We start from the raw sequence: 15,548 nt of genomic DNA on the forward strand, positions 1-15,548 counted from the left end.
CTCTCTCCAGAACTTTTCTGGAGTACAGAACCACACGCCAGAAATTACTTGAAGAAAGCCAGACGATCCATCCCAAAAGCAAGAGCTACTCCAAGACTGAATATCTCTCTCAAATTCCTTGGGGTTTTAGGGTTTTCTTTATGTTTTGTTATTTTCATACTTTTGAGATGTACTCTTATTTTATTATGAACTAAACCCCTTAGATACCTAAAGGGGTTGAAACGTATAATAGATCTTGTTATTATTATCTGAACTGTATGATAAATACTTGATTTGTTCTTAATTATGTGTTTTTAATGCTTAAGTTAATATTCCGGGTATTAATTCATGATTTGATGTGCTTATGTAGAGGAGCAAAAGTCCCTGTCTAAGAGTAGATTTGGCATAATTAAGCGGAGTTGATCGAACGCCTAGAAATAGGGTTACGAGATTTTTCTGAATTAAGGTGAAACCCAATATGGGAGTCTATAGATCGATGTACTGCTTCCCTAGGGTTTTTAATTAAGAAAGAGTTTTTAATTAATTCAACTTAGGGTTAGACATTATTAGTCTCGAAAGGGATAATAATATAGGTTAGGAAGTCTCACGGATCAAGTCAAGTGAATAAATTGTCTGGTTCAGAGTCAGATAACAAGTGAAATCTAGGTGGATTCCTCTTTGGGTGTAGTCTTTATCAATTACTTTTCTTCAAGCCTTTTTCCAAATTTTCTCTTTGCATTAGTTTAATTAGTTAATTAGTTTAGTTAATTAGTTTAATAAAAAACTCCTCCTTATTTCTAGGTTAAATAATAAAAAGATAGTTATTACTAGTACTTTTGGTTCCCTTGGGTACGATATCCCGGTCTTGCCATTACTATACTATTTTTCGATAGGTGCACTTGCCTTTTCTTCGTGATAATAGTTAGTTTAGGTTTGATCTTCATTATAAATATTTATTACTTATTACGAATCATGCGATCACCCATTTCATGAACATATACGAGAGAAAACCATAAAAAAATCTCATTGAAGCAGCACCACTTTATGTCCATATAGGTGGATTTCATGACAATTAATGTCCATCCTTTAAGAGTAAAAATCATCCTCTTAAAATATAACACCAAATCCTGATTCTTGGTGTACATTGTCATTTGATAACTTGTTATTACCCTTTGAACCTTGAAACTAACTTTTGGCTAGAACAAGGTAGGGTTTCCATTATCAATGATGTGATTAGAATGATTCTAATCCCATTTTAGTGGTGGTACTCTAAACCAAATCCATTGAAAAACCTTTTGTCAATGGATCCATTAAATTGTCAATTGACTTAATATAGGTAACAGTTATCACACCGTCCTTAATCAATTGTCTCACATACTCATGTTTCAAACTTATATGTCTAGACTTTCCATTGTACACCTTATTGTATGCTCGGTACATGGCAGATTCACTATCACAATATACGGAAATGGCGAACCTACATCGTGGCGACAACTTTATATCTAGCAAGACATCTCTTAACCATTATATTTCCTTGCCAATAGTAGCTAAGGCTATAAATTCAGCCTCCATAATTGAATATGAGATGCAATGTAACACCCCTTACCCGTATTCAATGCCAGAACCGGGTACGAAGCATTACCGAACTTAAACTTAAACAAATATTCAAAATTGAAACATGAATTTCCTCTCAAATTTAAAACTTTTCAAAAATATTCATATCGTCCCTTAAACAAGCCTACAAGACCCAAAACATGCATTAAGAGTGGTTCAGACGAAACCGAGAACTTTAGAAAACTTCTCAACACTTCGAAAATTTTTATCAACATAGGGGTCACACGCCTATGTAGCTTTAAGACATGCCCGTGTGGGTCGGCCGTGTGGACACACACGCTCGTGTCCCTAACCCATGTAACTCTCTGTTTATGATGTCATTAACAAATTGAAGTCACACGACCAAGTCACACGCCTGTGTCCTTAGGCCATATGGGCGACTTAATTTTCATAATTTTTCATAAAATAGGTGAAGACTTCACACGCCTTGGGCACACGCCCATGTACCTAGGCCTTGTCCTTCACACGACTGAGACACACGGCCGTGTCTCTACCCATGTGGAAAAAATAAGGCTATTTACCAAGCCATTTTGCCACCCTTACTAGCACCAACCTACACCACAACAAGCAACACCAATCCAAGTATATACATACAACAAAATCAACGACAAACAAGATATCAATAAATCATTTGCACTTACTAACATTTATCATGCATAAGCATCACATACTTTCCTTTTCATTCATGCCAAATTTCATCTTCATGATAAGCATCATCACATAAATATGCCAATGACCAATAAGAATAATATTAGCCAACTCTCAATGGCCATATACAAAATGAATAGTTAACCATTACAATGCCAACACACTTGGCTAAACTAATATGACACGTAACAAAATGACCAAGTCCCTATACATGCCATACTCAAAATATTGAAACCAAGTATATACAAATAATCATTTGATAGTGTGAATCGAGCTCCGACGTTCCTCGATCTTTGAGCTAGCTTGGTGACACTATAAGGAATGGAAAGAAAAGGGGAGTAAGCTTAAAGCTTAGTAAGTTTGCATTCAAATAATAAGCAACATAAATCACACATTAATTATATAACTACTCAACATAAGTTTGTATAATTACCATCAAGTATCTTAGGCATAGATCATCAAGTATCTTCGGCTTAGCTTACTCATTAGCATTCTTACCAAGAGTTCATCTCATACTAAAGTCTATACTCATGAGTTTTACATACATACATGTACCAACTCATAACATAGTTGCACACTCTATCATCTTTGACATACTCTTTGGATTACCCGTTGAACACTTGGAATATTATCATGTACACGGAAGGTCTTGCACATTAGTGCCACATATGTAGCCAATGCTACCTCATATCTCATAATACATTGGGCTCACATAAGAGCTAATCATGGGCCTGCTCACACAAGCTATCAGTCAAGACATAGCTACGTGAGCTACTCACACAAGCTGTCAGGTATTTGCAACACATGCCAGACTACCCAGCCACCAGTAGGAGTACATAACCAGTACCCGAATTCACATAAATCACATAACTCATGCTTTTCTAGTGGCATGTCACTCGTATCCTAATCTATTCCTAAGATTCAACCAGGAATTTTCTCATTGTCGAAACTTCGTTGAATATTTCCATAGAAACTATCATACAATTTATGCAATATTAAGCATTAAATACATAATATAACATTGCATTATTGTAACATCCTAATTTTAGGCCTAAACAGAACAGTGGTCTCGGGACCACAAATCTGAGGTCATAAAATTTATTGTAGTATTATTTTGAGGTCTATAGTATGATAATAGGATTGTTAAAAATTTTGTTAAGAAACTTTATCGTTTGAATGCTTAATTTGTGAAAAAAAGGACTAAATCGCGTAAAGTGCTAAAGTTCTGTTATATTAGCTAAAACTGTCAAATAGCTATAGAACTTAAAAGTAAGGGCCCTTAATGAGTAAATAGGCCATTAGATGTGTGTATGGCTATACATGAAGTGTAATAAACGAAAAGTCAAAAATTGGGTATGGGTTGGTATTTGATGACAAAAGCAAAAACTAATAAAATAAAAATCAAATGGCCATCTTCTTCTCCATATTTTTCCACCAAAATTCTAAAGAGAAAAACCCCATGGAAATTTGAAATTATTATCAAAATAAACCCTCCACATGTAAGTATTTTGGTGATAGTTTTTAATGTTTTTTGATGTTTTTGAGATCCTTGAAGCATAATATAGCTATTTCTACCATTATTCTGAGCTAGGGTTTATGTTAAAAAATCACCCATGTGTGTCATGAATGTATTTTGATGATTAACGGAGAAATATGGAAGTTTGGTGTTAGATGAACATCTTTTTCTAAGCGATTTTTTGCGAAAACACCTAAAAGGACTTATTTGTAAAACATGTAAAAATAGGTGTTAATAATGTGATTTGATAAAAATTTCTGGTTGTTATAAGAGGGATTATGAATCGGCTATACTTGGGTAACAAAGAAATTGGCCGCATTTCATTTTATGAGTCTAGGGGCTAAATTGTAATTATGTAAAAGTTTAAGGGCAAAATTGTAATTTTTCCAAAATATAATTTATGGGCTATTTTGAATAATGTGGTAATTAAACAAGTGAAATTTTCTATTATAGATCAAGAAATACAAAGTCTGGGCCTAGACCGGGGAAAGAGCAAGATCTTGGACTAAATTGAATTAGTTGCCCATATTTTGTACCGAGGTAAGTTTGTGTGTGATTTATACAACTTTTTATTATGCATTTAGCATTTAATGTTGTATGAATTGTATATTTGTCTTCGTGAATATTATTAATTTTGTTCGATAAAGATTTGATGTGTTAAAAGCCGGTTGAACCTTAAGAATACTTAAAGTATAAAAATTAAGACAATTAGGTGGATGGGATTCCGTATAAGACCATATCTGGGATATGGAATTGGCATCAGTATGAGTTATCATGTAAGATCATATCTTGGATATGGCGTTTATATGAGATTTCGTGTAAGACCATGCCTGGGACATGGCGTCGAAATGAGAATTCGTATAAGACCATATCTGGGATATGACATTGATGTGAGATTCCATGTAAGACCATGTCTGGGACATGGCATTGGCATCTTATTATGTATGGTAATTCCGAGTGCCCTAGTATTCCAAGTGGTTCAATAGGTGGTCCAAGGATTTGTCAAAGAAATGACGAGGTATGATTATGTTGTAAGAGTACAGGCATGTATACCAAGCTAGAAATTATTGATATTCCAAAATGATAAAACTTCGGTAAGAGGAGAATAAAGAAATTATGATCTTGATTTCTATTGAATATTATGTAAATTGTATGAGGTAGGGTATGACTATAATGATTATTGAGAATGAGATCAGTAAAGTTATGTTATGTAAGTGTATGAAACTATATATTCTTATTACTTATTAATTACATGCAAGCTTACTAAGTTTTACGCTTACTGCCCTCTTTTCCATTTTCTTATAGTATTGCTAAGCTAGCTCAGGGATCAAAGTGCATTGGAGGCACGTTGACACTATCGATTGGATTATTTAGGTATAGTTAGTCTTAATATTTTGAGTACAGCATGTATAAGGACTTGGTCTTTTTGCTATATGTCATATTGGTCTAGCCAAATGTGTTAATTGATAATGATAGTTGATTCATTTTGTGTATGGCCATGAGATATGGCTCATAATGAATATTGGGTTGCAAACCTATTCATCTATGTATGTATGTGCCAATTCTATTATGATATGGCCTATGGTTATTGATGATTAAATGTTGATGAATGTCATGTGTGTTTATAAGATAGTATGAAAATGCATGCATGCAAGTCTAAGAAATATTGCTTATTTATATATAGGTGTTGGTAAGATTTGATTGGTCATAATAGGGAGTCTTAAACAAGTATGATGTGAGGAGAAGTTTTCATGCATAAGCTATGTTTATGAGTGTTTAAGCATCATTGAAACCATATATGTGTTTGAGCAAATAAGGTTGGCAAATGGCTTGAAAAATAGCCTTAAAGTTGTCCACATGGGTAGACACACGGGCATGTGTCTAGGCCGTGTGTGACACACGGTCTACCCCATAGGCGTGTGGTCTGGCCATCTGTCCCCTACACCCTAATTAATGCAAAATAAAATGCCCAGTAGTAAACACATGGGCAGAGACACAGCCGTGTGTCTCGGCCATGTGAGAGACACGGCCTCAAAACACGGGCGTGTGTCGAGGCCGTGTGAAGTCTGCACCTGAATTTAGAATTTAATGCGCCACACGGCCTAAGGACACGGGCATGTGCCCTAGCCGTGTAACCTTATTTGGCTGATGTCATCATAGTCAGAGGGTTACACTAGCTGAAGACACGGGCATGTCCCAAGCCACACAGGCGTGTATGACCACACAGCCTACTCACACGGGCATGTGACTCTCCAAAATATGAAAATTTTCTAAGCGTTGTAAAAGTTCCAAAAGTTCTCAGTTTAGTCCCAAATCTTTCCCGATGCATGTTTTGGGCCTTGTAAGTCCATATAAGGGATGTTAAGTATATGTTTAAATGACCTTAATTGGAACGAAATTTTATGGTCCAGTTTTTGAGTGTTTGATTACGTTCAAGTACAGTAATGCCCCATACCCTATTCCGGCATTGAGTACGAAATGTCATGTTTGTTGGTATGCTTGACCTGAAGGAGTTCGTTATACTCATTGAAAGAGCTTATAAAGCCGAAGAACTGGCCAAAGAGAAGAGAAAGGCCGAGTCTAAGGCTAGGGATTCAAAGAAAAGATCTATGGGCAAGTCGTTTCAGTACACATCGAAGAAGTCAAGGGACTTCCATCCTCGTTCCAACGCTTCTGTTGAGTTTTCAAATAGAAATAGAGATAAACAATATTCGGGTACTAAGGCCCAAACCACCTCAATTGCTAGTGTTGGTAATACTCGAGCAAGTAGACCAGAATGTCTCCAATGCAGTAGACGTCACCCCGATGAGTGTCGAGGGAGTGACAGGACCTGTTTCAAGTGCGGTTCCCCAGACCACATTATTAAAGAGTGCCCCAATATGGCAGTACCAAAGTACAAGATCTGGTAACACTGCTAGTCAAGGTAGACCGCAAAAAAATCCGAGTAATGGAGCGAGCAGTAAGAATGCCCCTAAAGATTTTACTGTGAGACCCGAGGGCAGAGCTCCTGCAAGGACATATGCCATTCACGCCCGGAAGAGCCTTTATTCCTAGATATGATTACGGGTACATTTTCTATCTATGATGCTACTGTTATTGCTTTGATTGATCCGGGATCTACCCATTCCCATATTTGTATGAAATTGATGTCTAGTATGAGCATGCTTGTTGAATCTACGGAGTTTGTGATAAAATTGTCAAATCCATTAGACAAATGCGCGTTAGTTGATAAAGTATGTAAGAATTGTCCTTTTATGATTAGAGGTCACTATTTTTCAGCTAACTTTACGCTTTTGCCGTTTGATAAGTTTGACATAATTCTTAGTATGAATTGGTTAACTGCTCATAATGTAGTTGTAAATTGCGAGAGAAAATTTATTGAACTGAAATGTGAAAATGGTGATATTCTCCGAGTTGAATCAGATGAGTCGAATAGCTCGCCTGTTGTGATTTCTTCTATGGCCGCTCAGAAGTGTGTAAGGAAGGATTAAGAAGCTTATCTTAATTTTTTATTGAATACAAAAGAGTCGGAGTTAAAGACTGAGTCAATACCCGGTAGTTTGTAAGTATCCGGATGTGTTTTTGGAAGAATTACCTGGATTACCTTCAATTAGCGAAGTAGAATTTGGTATTGATCTAGTTCTAGGTACAGCACCTGTTTCTATCGCTCCGTATAGGATGGCTCCAACTAAGTTAAAGGAGCTGAAATCCCAATTGCAAGAATCGATGGATAAAGGTTTCGCGAGACCTAGTTTTTCACTGTAGGTTGCACCGGTTTTATTTGTGAAGAAGAAAGATGGTTCGACGAGACTATGCATTGACTATCGACAACTCAACAAGGTGACGATAAAAAATAAGTACCCCTTGCTGAGGATAGATGATTTATTTGATCAACTGAAGGGAGCCACGGTATTTTCCAAGATAGATTTAGGCCTGGTTATTATCAGTTGAGAGTTAAGGATTCGGACGTGCCGAAAATCGCATTTCGGACGAGGTATTGTCACTATGAATTTTTGGTAATGCTTTTTGGCCTAATGAATGCTCTTATGATTTTCATGGATTTAATGAACCAAATTTTCCAACCTTATTTGGATAAATTTGTTGTAGTGTTTATTGATGATATCTTGATTTATTCTCGTGATGAGTCTGAACATGCCGATCACTTAAGAACTATTCTGCAAATTTTGAGAGATAAGCAGTTGTATGCTAAGTTTAGCAAAAGTGAGTTTTGGCTTAGAGAAGTCATATTTTTGGGGCATATTGTGTCGGGTGACGGTATCCGAGTTGATTCGAGTAAAATTTTGGCCATTGTTGATTGGAAACTGCCAAGAAACGTATCTGAGTTTAGAAGCTTTTTGGGCTTAGCTGGCTATTACAGATGGTTTGTTAAAGGATTATCCATGATTTCTACTCCGATGATAAAGTTGTTACAGAAAGATGTCAAGTTCGAATGGTCAAAAAAGTGCAACAGAGTTTTGAGAAATTAAAAGCATGATTGACTGAAGCTCCAGTGTTAGTGCAACCCGAGCCGGGGAAAGAATTTTTGGTTTATAGTGATGCATCCTTAAATAGATTGGGTTGTATGCTTATGCAAGAAGGCAAAGTAATAGCCTATACTTTGAGGCAATTGAAACCACACGAAAAAAATTATCCGACACATGATTTAGAGCTAGCCGCCATTGTGTTTGCCTTAAAGATTTAGAGACATCACTTGTATGGTGAGAAGTGTTGGTATTCACTAATCACAAGAGTCTAAAGTACTTGATGACTCAAAAAGAGTTGAATTTGTGGCAATGGAGGTGGTTAGAGTCGATAAAAGGTTATGAGTTAGTGATTGACTATCACCCGGGCAAGGCAAATGTGGTCGTCGATGTCTTGAGTAGGAAATCCTTATTTGCCTTAAAAGCTATGAATACTCAGTTGATTGTGTCCAATGATGGTTCGATACTAGTGGAGTTGAGAGCTAGACCGACGTTTCTCTAAGAGATCTGTGAGGTTCAAAAAAGTGATAGTGATTTGCAAACCAAGAGAGATCAATGTGAGTCGGCCGTTGAATCAGATTTTCGGATTAGTTTTGATGGTTGTTTGATGTTCCAAGATAGGATCTATGTACCTAGAGGTGATGAGCTTGTTGGGAAAATTATTCACGAAGCACATAGTAGTTGTATGTCAATTCATCCAGGTAGTACCAAGATGTATAATGACTTGAAGAGATTGTATTGGTGGCCGGGTATGAAAAGAGACATCTCAGAGTTTTTGTCAGAATGCTTAATTTGTCAGCAAGTGAAAGCCGAACACTAAGTACCTTCGGGTTTACTTTAGCCTGTGATGGTTCCCGAGTGGAAATGGGACCGAATTACGATGGATTTTATGACAGGATTGTCATTTTCACTGATAAAGAAAGATATTGTATGGGTCGTAGTTGATCGGTTAACAAAATCAGCTCACTTTATTCCAGTATGTACGACTACTCACGCAATAAGCTAGTCGAGTTGTATGTTTCTAAAATTGTGAAACTTCATGAGTACCTTTGTCAATTATTTCGGATAGGGATCCGAAATTCACATCGCGGTTTTGGAAAAAGCTACAAGAAGATTTAGGTACAAATTTGAATTTTAGTACAGCTTTCCATCCACAAACCAATGGTTAATTAGAGAGAGTAATATAGATACTTGAAGACATGCTCCGATGTTGTGTTCTTGAATTTCAAGGCAGTTGGGAAAAGTACTTGCCATTGGTGGAATTTTCCTATAATAACAGCTTTCAGTCAAGCTTGGAAATGGAGCCTTATGAGGCATTGTATGGGCGTAAGTGCCGAACACCATTATATTGGACTGAACTCAGAAAGAATCAGATTCATGGGGTCGACTCAGTCAAAGAAATAAAAGAGAAAGTAAAGGTGATTTGAGATTGCTTGAAAGTGGCTTCGGATAGACAGAAATCCTACGCAGATTTAAAACGAAGAGAAATTGAGTTTCAAGTAGGTTATAAGGTATTTCTAAAAGTGTCCCTATGGAAGAAAGTTCTCAGATTTGGTCAGAAGGGCAAGTTAAGTCTGTGTTTTATTGGACCTACAAGATTACCAAAAGGATAGGGCCGGTAGCATATCAGTTGGCTTTGCCATCTGAATTGGAAAAGATCCATGGTGTGTTCCATATATCCATGTTGCGCTGATACTGATCAGACCCTTCACATTTTTACCGACAGAGGTTGAGATACGACCGGATATGACTTATGGTGAGGAATCGGTCAAGATTTTGACTCTGGAAGTCAAGAAATTGAGAAATAAAGGTATTGTTCTTGTGAAAGTCTTATGGCAAAGGCATGGAGTTGAAGAGGCTACATTGGAACCCGAGGAAACCATGAGAGCACAATACCCAAACCTCTTTACGGGTAAGATTTTCAGGGAAGAAAATCCTTAAGGGGGAAAGTTGTAACGTCCCAATTTTGGGCTTAGTCAGAACAATGGTCTCGGGACCATAAATCTGAGGTCATAAAATTTATTTTAGGACTGTGTAAAAATTTAGTTAAGAAACTTTATCGTTTGAATGCTTAATTTGTAAAAAAAGGACTAAATCGCGTAAAGTGCTAAAGTTGTGTTCTACTAGCTAAATGTGTCAAATAACTTTAGAACTTAAAATTAGAGGTCCTTAATGAGTAAATAGGCCATTATATGTGTGTATGGTTGTACATGAAGTATAATAAATGAAAAGTCTAAAAAGTCAAAAATTGGGTATGGATTGGTATTTGGTGACAAAAGCAAAAACTAATAAAATAAAAATCAAATGGTCATCTTCTTCTCCATCATTTTCCATCGAAATTTTAAGGAGAAAAACCCCATGGAAATTTGAAATTTTCAGCACAACAAACCCTCCACATGTAAGTCATTTTAGTGATAGTTTTTTTTATGTTTTTTGATGTTTTTGAGATCCTTGAAGCATAATATAGTTATTTCTACCATTATTTTGAGCTAAGGTTTATGTTCAAAAATTTACCCATGTGTGACATGCATGTATTTTGATGATTAATGGAGAAATATTGAAATTTGGTGTTAGATGAACATCTTTTTCTAAGTGATTTTTCGCAAAAATACCTAAAAGGACTTGTTTGTAAAACATGTAAAAATAGGTGTTAAAAATGTGATTTGATGAAAATTACAGTTTGTTATAAGAGGGATTATGAATTGGCTATACTTGGGTAACAAAGAAATTGGCCGCATTTCATTTTACGAGCCTAGGGGCTAAATTGTAATTATTTAGAAGTTTAGGGGCAAAATTATAATTTTACCAAAATATAATTTATGAGCTGTTTTGAATAATGTGGTAATTAAACAAGTGAAATTTTCTACTATAGATTAAGAAATACGGAGTCTGGGCCTAGACCGGGGAAAGAGCAAGATCTTGGACTAAATCGAATTAGTTGCCCATATTTTGTACCGAGGTAAGTTTGTGTGTGATTGATACAACTTTTTATTATGCATTTAGCATTTAATGTTGTATGAATTGTATATTTGTCTTCGTGAATATTATTAATGTTGTTCGATAAAGATTTGAGGTGATAAAAGTTGGTTGAACCTTAGGAATACATAGGGTATAAAAATTAAGACATTTGGGTTGATGGTGTGACAGCCCAAAATTGACCCTAGTCGGAATGTGGTTTCGGTACCACAAAATCGAGGCATAAAAATAATTTAAAATTTATTTTGATGCCTATAATATGTGTGTGCTCATGTGTGAATTTTGAATTCTTTGATTTAGTTAATTTGACTTGTGAATTGAAAGAAAAAGGACTCATGTGAAAGGATTTAAAATATGTAGCTAATTTCAAGAGGTTAATAAAGGAATGAAGCAAAATAAATGGAGTTGCATGTCAAATACTCCATTTATTTTGAATGAGTGGCCGACCATGTCTAGATTATGGGCAAGGGACATATTTCCAACATGTTTAGTTAGTGCATTATGTAGAAAGAATTAAGAAATGAAAAAAAAATGAGCATGGATGCCCCCATGGTGCCGTAGCTAGAGAGAAAGAAAGAAAAAAGTTGTCATTCATCCTTTCTTTGAGCAAAGACTAAGAAAGAAAAACAAAAAATTGTTCATCTTTTCCCTCCTTCCTTTGGCCGAAATTCCTAAGAGGAAGAAGAGATTTTGCTTCATTTTCTTTGTTTAGAAGAGATCTAGAAGGAGATTTGGCTAAACTTGCATCAAGATTAAGGTATGTATGAGGTTGTGTCATGAGATTCATGCTTGTTTTGGTTGCTAACTTGATGTGCATGTTAGCCATGGTTCAAATCCTTGTTATGCCATGAAAAATGGTATTTGGCCAAGGTTGATATTGTGTTAAAGCCATTGCATGCTAAATGTGAAGCTTGCTAATGATGCATGCAATGATGGATTGACTACTCTTGAAATTTCTTTGTAGCAATCTTGAGTAAGACATTGAGTTCTTTGTTTAACCATGCCCAAAGTTCAATGGGGTATGATTGTGATGTATTCGGCCATGATGCATTCATGAGCATGATTTATGCTTGTTACTTGATTGGTAAAAATTTGTGTTTTAGAGGGTTATGAACACCTTGAGATTCGGCCATGCACCTATATGTGTATATATGTTTGCACATGATATTTTGATTATGAAGAAAGTGATAAATATGTTTGTTTAAAGAAGAAATTTGTTGAAGAATGTTGTGAAATTTGCATGTACATTCGGCCTAGTACATGTATAGTGTGAAAAACCATGAAATTATTTTTGATTTTGTGTATTTATGACCATGTGTAATCGGCCACATGAGTAATTTGAGCACTTGATGTTATGTTAAAATTCTTGAGCTTAAATATATGGATGTATGTATATGTGGCCATATAATGGCGTTTTGGTTCAAAGGTTGAATGATAAATTATAATAAAGTGAGATGATATGAGATGCCGAATGTGATTTACTAGTAAACGTTATTGATAGAAATATTGAATACTTCTACTTGTATTCATTAAGCTCAAGAGCAAAAGGGAGCTAAATCCGATAAAGGGAAGGAAAAAGTAGTCGAATAGCCATCGAAATCGTTCGACAACATCCGAGGTAAGTTTTGAGTATCGAAACTTAGATTTTGATTCGATTGAATGAAGTAATAAGCAATCGAAATTCGCCCTTGTATATGGCCATTGAGCGAAATGATATTTTTGTTAAGTGAATTGTGCATAAAAGTTTTGTTGTGAAAATGAAACAAAGATGTGTATGAATGTTCGAGTGATATCCGGGCTAAGCCCGAAGGCAATTGTGCGAGCTATGATACCCGGGCTAAGCCCGAAGGCAATTGTGCGAGTTGTGATATCCGGGTTAAGTCCCAAAGGCATTTGTGCGGGTTACCATAACCGGGCTATGTCCCAAGGTGTTTTGAACGAGTAGCTATATCCGGATAAACTCGAAGGTATGTGATTTGAAATTTATAAGCTGCTGGAAAATTTTCAGTTATTGCATTTGTGAAATCCCCAACAAGGTATGTTTTGTGTGTGCTTTGCACACTATGAGTAAATCTTGTCTGAATATTCGCTCTAATGATAAATGAGCTATCGGCATTAACTAGGCCGTTATTTGTGTATGAATATAAGAGTTGGGATTGTGAAGTAAGCATGTCTTTGAGAAATTGTGCATATGAATTATTGTTTAGCTACTTGAATGCTATGCTTTGGTTGTGTGTATATTATGGCTCGAAACTTACTAAGCATAAATTGCTTACTCCGTTTCTTTGTTTCTCTCGATTATAGATTTTGCTCGTTAGCGATCGGATTCGGGATCATAGAAGTTGAAGTCAACCACACTATCAAAGCCCTTTTGGTACTCCTTTAGTTGAGTTCGGATATGGCATGTATAGGACTACCCTCGGTTATTTTAAGTACTTGTGATGTATATGTATGCGGCCATGCGAAAATGGTTCGTAATAGTGGAGTATGGAATTAGACCATTTGTGGTTTGTAATTATATATGGTTTCATGATGTGATTATGGATTGGAATGGGAGTGTTGGTCACATGATCATCCATTGGAATGGCTAAATATGATCATATGTGGACCCATGTATGGCAAGACCATAGTTGGCCCATGGAGACTACAAATTAGGTAAAGCCTACCTTAAAAACAGATGCTGCCAGCTGCAGTGACGTGGATGGGGAAAATCACCAAAATTTTTAGGAATGGTTTTAAATAGTAAATAAATTATGTGATCGAACCTTGACGAGTCTATTTTCATATGAAAGTAACGAAACGATCATATGATCAGTATACCGAGAGATATTAAAGTTCTCGTGAGACAGGGCCAGAACGGTTTCTGGGTCCCCTATAGCGACTTTAAAAATTCACTATAAATTATCCAGAAATAATTAGGAGTCATTCCTTATATGTGAAGATTCCATTTTGAGTCTAGTTTCATTAGAAACAAACAGAACCAGTATTAAATCCCTGTACAGAGAGATATTCAAGTTTTAACGCACGAAGGTCAGAGCAGTCGATCCCTGTAACATGGGTGACTTTAACTAATAAACTGTACCAATTGGCCCGACCAAAAATTCTAGAAATAAATCCATGGAAAGATATATGAGTATAAATTCAGGGAAAATTTACGGAATCAGTTTCTGAGTTTTGAAACTCGAGATATGATTTTTAAGGCGACAATGATGCAGTTTTCCAGCCTGTCTGGAAATGCCAAATTGGTCGGTGCTTTAAGAGGACTTGGCTCGTTAACCCCTCGCGTCCGACACCGGCGATGGTCTCGGGTTTGGGGTGTTACAGATGGGATTCCGTATAAGACCATATCTAGGATATGGCATCGGTATAAGTATGAGTTATCATGTAAGACCATATTTGGGATATGGCATTGATATGAGATTTCGTGTAAGACCATGCCTGGGAAATGACGTCGAAATGAGAATCCGTATAAGACCATATCTAGGATATGGCATCGATGTGAGATTCCATGTAAGACCATGTCTGGGACATGACATTGGCATCTTATTGTGTATGGTAATTCTGAGTGCCCTAGTATTCCAAGTGGTTCAGTGTGTAGTCCAAGGATTTGTTAAAGAAATGATGAGGTATGATTATGTTGTCAGAGTACAGGTATGTACGCCAAGCTAGTAATTATTAAGATTATGAAATGATAAAACTTCAGTAAGAGGAGAATAAAGAAATTATGATCTTAAGTTCTATTGAATATTATGCAAACTATATGAGGTAGGTAATGACTACAATGAGTATTGAGAATGAGATGAGTCAAGTTGTGTTATGTATGTGTATGAAAATGCATATTCTTATTACTTATTAAGTACATGCAAGCTCACTAAGCTTTACGCTTACCGCCCTCTTTTCCATTTTCTTATAGTATTGCTAAGCTAGCTCAGGGATCAAAGTGCGTCAGAGGAATGTTCACACTACCGATTGGATTATTTGGGTATAGTTAGTCTCAATATTTTGAGTACGGCATGTATAGAGACTTGGTCTTTTTGTTATATGTCATATTGATCTAGCCAAATGTGTTGACTGATAATGATAGTTGAGTCATTTTGTGTATGGCCATGAGATATGGCTCATAATGAATATTGGGTTGTAAACCTATTCATCTATGTATGTATATTCCAATTCCATTATGATATGGCCTATGGTTATTGATGATTGAATTCCATTATGATATGGCCTATGGTTATTGATGATTGAATGTTGATGAATGTCATGTGTGTGTATGAGATAGTATGAAAATGCATGCATGCAAGTCTAAGAAATATTGCTTATTTATATATGGGTGT

The 15,548-nt window shown here is 36.1% G+C and overlaps 1 long non-coding RNA gene across 1 annotated transcript in view; it reads left to right on the plus strand.

Moving 5' to 3' along the window:
* Positions 1-13,551, plus strand: part of LOC128291639 (uncharacterized) — a 95,595-nt gene extending 82,044 nt beyond the window's left edge. The window contains exons 2-3 of the long non-coding RNA XR_008281447.1: positions 12,749-12,832; positions 13,519-13,551. This is a non-coding gene — a long non-coding RNA (uncharacterized LOC128291639). The remainder of the gene's footprint in view (positions 1-12,748; positions 12,833-13,518) is intronic.
* Positions 13,552-15,548: the final 1,997 nt, after the last annotated feature.

The sequence above is a fragment of the Gossypium arboreum genome, chromosome 4, assembly GCF_025698485.1.
Source record: "Gossypium arboreum isolate Shixiya-1 chromosome 4, ASM2569848v2, whole genome shotgun sequence".
In the NCBI taxonomy this organism is placed as follows: Eukaryota; Viridiplantae; Streptophyta; class Magnoliopsida; order Malvales; family Malvaceae; genus Gossypium; species Gossypium arboreum.